This window comes from Lepidochelys kempii, chromosome 8, assembly GCF_965140285.1.
Source record: "Lepidochelys kempii isolate rLepKem1 chromosome 8, rLepKem1.hap1, whole genome shotgun sequence".
Classification (NCBI taxonomy): domain Eukaryota; kingdom Metazoa; phylum Chordata; order Testudines; family Cheloniidae; genus Lepidochelys; species Lepidochelys kempii.
Window position 1 is genome coordinate 6,457,371 of NC_136387.1, and position 6,000 is coordinate 6,463,370.

The following is a 6,000-nucleotide window of genomic DNA, read 5'->3' on the forward strand; positions in this document are numbered from 1 at the left end:
GAGAAAGTGAAGCCTTTGGGAAGATGCAGGCTTGCGCCAGACCCCACCATCCCTAACCCAAATAATTACCTGCCCCGTCTAGAAAGAAGGAAGTGAGCGAAAAACAGGTGCCCAATACAAGAGCAACACGCAATCTCCTTCATGCGTAGCTCGGCTTCCGACAAGCCATTAAAATGGGGTCCTGACCAAAAGGCAATTAGCATAATCTCAAATCCAGTCAGTAATGCAGATCGATCCCACCCCCAGCTTTCTGGCAGATTCACTTCCAAATTCTACCCATGCCCCCCAAAACAATTGGTGATATTTTTACAAGCAGCATCCTCCTCACTCTCAGAGCAGGAAGATGTAAATGGCAGTGGAGAGTGAATTGTTGGTGTATGTACTGTGAACACTAAAGACAATTGTCAGCCTGGGGATCAAAGAGAAACTCTTCCAACAAAGCAATCTGACTGTAATTACACAGCAACCAGCTGCTCCACCTACTCTGCATGGTGCATCTAGAAACAAACCATTAGTGGAGCAGGAGCCTGACATGCTATTTGAGGCTCACATCAGTGATGTTCTCTATACAAGAAACAACATAGTTATGTTATATTCTCTCCAGTCAGCACTCAATTCCTCCCTCGAATTTTCCCAGAGCACACCTAACTGCTCTTCTCTTTTGAAACCCAGGCAGATCTGCCCATCGTGACTTGACATCTTCCTTTCTGAATTAAAGATTGCACAATAGCAGGAAGCACAAGTGGTCATTTTCCACACAATCAGCAAGAAGGAGAACCACTAAAACAGGGCTTGGAAAAGTACTGAGGGGAGAAAGAGGGTTTCAGTCTCATCCATGCAGAGAACATTCTCAGCCAAAAGCAAAACCCACCTAGTTATTTCCTCATCGCTTACAGAGAGTCGAGACAAGAACACTCAGTCCCTCCTCTGACCACGAAGACAAGTTTACCCAAGAAAGCCCCACTGAAGTCACTGGGGCTACCAAGTGCCTAAAGATAAGCGTGTGTGTAAGCATCTGCAGAGTCTAGCCCTTTGAGATCAGGATTCTACCTCCCGAATTGGGGTGGAGGAGCCATTTCCGCCATTATTATGGGTTTCCTCCTTGTCTGGTTTGGAGATGAAAGGTTGGGGTGCTGCTATTCCTTTCAAAAGTAAGGTGATGTTCAGACCTCCGGAAAGACCCTCACAATTTGAGCTTTGTGTCAGATGTCAGGGCTCTTTTCTGCCAGTATTCATTTACTCTTACTTTCCAATGCCTGCAGAGATGACGAGCAGCACCAGCGCTCTGAATGCCCCTCCACATTGCTAAATACAAAATTCCTGGGGAGGACAAGTAAACTGCCCTCATGACTCCAGCTTGCCCACATGTGGGTGGCACTGAGGCACTGACAAACATTTCCCTGTAGCCGCTCTGACTGTTAGGTAGTTTTTTTGGCCCTGCCTGACACACATGACCCCACTTCTCATTGCTCCACAGCATCTTCAGGACAGATGATACTTAGCGCAACTCCCGCTAACAGACATTCCCACTACTTACCCTTGTTCCCCCTCCCGCCGTACACCATAGACATGGGTCACCGAGGTGTATGGTCAGCTTTAACTGGCACTACTAAAAACAGCCTCTATGCTGGGCACATGCCACCTGGTTCACACTTCCCTCAACATAATCCTCCCCTTGCACAATACAACTCCCCCCCACCCCGAACTCATTGCGCCCGTTTTGCTGCATGCGCCTGCAGCTCCAGATTTACCCCCACCCTGGAGGTGGCTACCCCTGGGCTTTAAATCCCCAACGCAGCTTCTGCCCCCGCCCCGGGGCATACAGACACCTGCTACCCCCTCCATACAACTAACACTGCAGAGGGCTCCCGAGGGCTCCAGCCCCCATACAGGCATCCATACCCATCCCCCCAGGGCAATGCCCCCCACACACACACACCCCTCTCCCCACCAGGCAATGCACCCTCCATTTACACCCACCGGAGCAATGCCCCCATGCAGGTGCCCCTAATCCCCGGGCAATACCTCCCCTCATTCACATTCCCCCTACCGGGCCATGCCCCCCATGCAGGGGCCCCCAGTCCCCAGGCAATGCCCCCCCCCATTCACATACCCCCTACCGGGCCATGCTCCCCATGCAGGGGCCCCCAGTCCCCAGGCAATGCCCCCCCATTCACATACCCCCTACCGGGCCATGCCCCCCATGCAGGGGCCCCCAGTCCCCGGGCAAAGCCCCCCCCATTCACATACCCCCTACCGGGCAATGCCCCCCATGCAGGGGCCCCCAGTCCCCGGGCAATGCCCCCCCCATTCACATACCCCCTACCGGGCAATGCCCCCCATGCAGGGGCCCCCAGTCCCCGGGCAATGCCCCCCCCATTCACATACCCCCTACCGGGCCATGCCCCCCATGCAGGGGCCCCCAGTCCCCGGGCAATGCCCCCCCCATTCACATACCCCCTACCGGGCCATGCCCCCCATGCGGGGGCCCCCAGTCCCCGGGCAATGCCCCCCCCCCATTCACATACCCCCTACCGGGCCATGCCCCCCATGCAGGGGCCCCCAGTCCCCGGGCAATGCCCCCCCCCATTCACATACCCCCTACCAGGCCATGTCCTCCATGCAGGGGCCCCCAGTCCCCGGGCAATGCCCCCCCCATTCACATACCCCCTACCGGGCCATGCCCCCCATGCAGGGGCCCCCAGTCCCCGGGCAATGCCCCCCCCATTCACATACCCCCTACCGGGCCATGCCCCCCATGCAGGGGCCCCCAGTCCCCGGGCAATGCCCCCCCCATTCACATACCCCCTACCGGGCCATGCCCCCCATGCAGGGGCCCCCAGTCCCCGGGCAATGCCCCCCCCATTCACATACCCCCTACCGGGCCATGCCCCCCATGCAGGGGCCCCCAGTCCCCGGGCAATGCCCCCCCCATTCACATACCCCCTACCGGGCCATGCCCCCCATGCAGGGGCCCCCAGTCCCCGGGCAATGCCCCCCCCATTCACATACCCCCTACCGGGCCATGCCCCCCATGCAGGGGCCCCCAGTCCCCGGGCAATGCCCCCCCCCATTCACATACCCCCTACCGGGCCATGCCCCCCATGCAGGGGCCCCCAGTCCCCGGGCAATGCCCCCCCCATTCACATACCCCCTACCGGGCAATGCCCCCCATGCAGGGGCCCCCAGTCCCCGGGCAATGCCCCCCCATTCACATACCCCCTACCGGGCCATGCCCCCCATGCAGGGGCCCCCAGTCCCCGGGCAATGCCCCCCCCATTCACATACCCCCTACCGGGCCATGCAGGGGCCCCCAGTCCCCGGGCAATGCCCCCCCCCATTCACATACCCCCTACCGGGCCATGCCCCCCATGCAGGGGCCCCCAGTCCCCGGGCAATGCCCCCCCCATTCACATACCCCCTACCGGGCCATGCCCCCCATGCAGGGGCCCCCAGTCCCCGGGCAATGCCCCCCCCATTCACATACCCCCTACCGGGCCATGCCCCCCATGCAGGGGCCCCCAGTCCCCGGGCAATGCCCCCCCCATTCACATACCCCCTACCGGGCCATGCCCCCCATGCAGGGGCCCCCAGTCCCCGGGCAATGCCCCCCCCCATTCACATACCCCCTACCGGGCCATGCCCCCCATGCAGGGGCCCCCAGTCCCCGGGCAATGCCCCCCTCATTCACATACCCCCTACCGGGCCATGCCCCCCATGCAGGGGCCCCAGCCCCCAGGCAATGCCCCCCCCCATTCACATACCCCCTACCGGGCCATGCCCCCCATGCAGGGGCCCCCAGTCCCCGGGCAATGCCCCCCCCATTCACATACCCCCTACCGGGCCATGCCCCCCATGCAGGGGCCCCCAGTCCCCGGGCAATGCCCCCCCCATTCACATACCCCCTACCGGGCCATGCCCCCCATGCAGGGGCCCCCAGTCCCCGGGCAATGCCCCCCCCCCATTCACATACCCCCTACCGGGCCATGCCCCCCATGCAGGGGCCCCCAGTCCCCGGGCAATGCCCCCCCCATTCACATACCCCCTACCGGGCCATGCCCCCCATGCAGGGGCCCCCAGTCCCCGGGCAATGCCCCCCCATTCACATACCCCCTACCGGGCCATGCCCCCCATGCAGGGGCCCCCAGTCCCCGGGCAATGCCCCCCCCATTCACATACCCCCTACCGGGCCATGCCCCCCATGCAGGGGCCCCCAGTCCCCGGGCAATGCCCCCCCGTGCACGTGCACGTGCACATACCCCCCACCGGCCACGCGCCCCCAGCTCGGCGCTCACCGACAGCTGCCCGGGGCTCACCGGCCCCGCCCCTCCATCTTTCCGGCTGCCGGTCACCCGACGCCCAGTCACGTGACGCCCGGCTCAGCCGACTCCCTCGCCCGGCGTCTCCAGCCTGCGCGTGCGCAGTAGGGGCGGCGGCGGAGGAGTCGGGAGGGGGGGGCGGTGTTGCTGCGCCCCCTGGCGGCCGGAGCTGGCGCTGCGCAGGCCGAGCTCGCAGGGCTGGACCCAGCCGCGCGAGGGGTGCAGGGGCAGAGCCCAGGCCCGCTCCAGGCTGCTGCACGCTGCTGGGCCGGCTCAGGGCTCCCCCTGCTGGTTCCCCTGCTTGGGGGGTGCTTGCAGGGGGGCTCTCTGGCCGGGCCGGTGCTGGGGGGCTGCTCCCCGGCCTGGCCCCTAACCCAGCCCTCCCTGCAGTCAGTGGGAAAGGCACCTGTAGCCTGCTCCCCTGGCCCACATGGCCTCCCCACGCCCGCAAGGAACAGTCAGGCCTCAGCCCGTCAGCAGACCGGCTGCTCGGGGCCCGGGTTCATCGCTTTGCAGTTCTGGGTCGTTGCCCGCTGGGGTTTGGCAACCTCCAGGCTTCCCCGTTCCAAGATTTTCCCCACACCCAGGGGTAGGGGGGATGAGAAGCAGCCTTTGTTTGGCAAGGAAAAGCTGAGATCCCGTGGGGCGTTGGTGGGACTCCAGGACCTGGCCCCACAGAGTCAAGAGTTGGTGATGCTGCCCCCAAACCCCACCCACCCCCACCGTGGGGAAGCAGATCCGGGTGCAGCGTGGAGTCAGAACCCAGGAGGAGAAATGCCCGCTGACAACATCAGGGATGTTTCCAGGCGCTGCAGGTTTAGCGGCCTGGCCTTACGAATCCTGTGTCAGCCTCTCACATAAATGTGATGCTCTGTCACCTCCGCGCTCACGTGGGTGTAACAAAAGCCACCACTACACTGGGCATGTTTCACTGTCAAGGACTCAGAGAAAGGAGCGTGCACCGCTCGCGGGGCCAGAGGGGGGAAGCATGCACCAGGGATAGGCTGGGGCCTGTGTCTAAGCAATACCAGTGATGGATTATGGGGAGGAAAGCATGCACAGGGCAGCCTGGCACGTTCTGGGCAATGCTGGTCAGAGCATTGCATGAGCACTTCAGAGTTGTGTGAAGTGACATCTGAATCGGAGAGTCCGTGGAGCAACGACCCTGGGGCATAGTGGTCTGGGAAATATCTAGTGAGAGTAGCTGCTGGGAAATGCTTGCCTCTGCTGCCCACATATGGGGAAGCTGGGGGAAAATTCCTCCAGGCAGTCTGATAAATGCAAATTGCCTGACATGCAGGGCCCTTCCAAGCCCAGCAATGTATCAAGAGGGGGATTTTGCACCTCTTTACTGAGATCCTTTGATACAGCTGTGTGAGTGCCCAGGCCGAGGGAACGCTGCAGGTTCAGCGTCAGATGCACTGACAGCAGCCTGGGATAGGACGGGTGGGCAAACTTTTTGGCCCGAGGGCCACATCTGGGTATGGAAATTGTATGGTGGGCCATGTATGCTCACAAAATTGGGGGTTAGGGTGCGGGAGGGGGTGAGGGCTCTGGGGTGGGGCTGGGGTGAGGGGTTCGGAGTTCAGGAGGGTGCTCCAGGGTGAGGGGTTTGGAGGGTGGGAGCGGGATCAGGGCTGGGGCAGGAGGCTGGGGCGCGGGAGCGGGTCAGGGGTGCAGG

General features: G+C 62.3%; 1 protein-coding gene across 1 annotated transcript in view; it reads right to left on the bottom strand.

Annotated features, from left to right (window-relative positions):
• Nucleotides 1-4,401, bottom strand: part of LOC140915541 (proton-coupled amino acid transporter 1) — a 50,269-nt gene extending 45,868 nt beyond the window's left edge. The window contains exon 1 of the mRNA XM_073355303.2: nucleotides 4,296-4,401. The gene's annotated coding sequence lies outside the window, so the exon portion shown is untranslated. The remainder of the gene's footprint in view (nucleotides 1-4,295) is intronic.
• Between the last annotated feature and the right edge of the window lie 1,599 nt (nucleotides 4,402-6,000).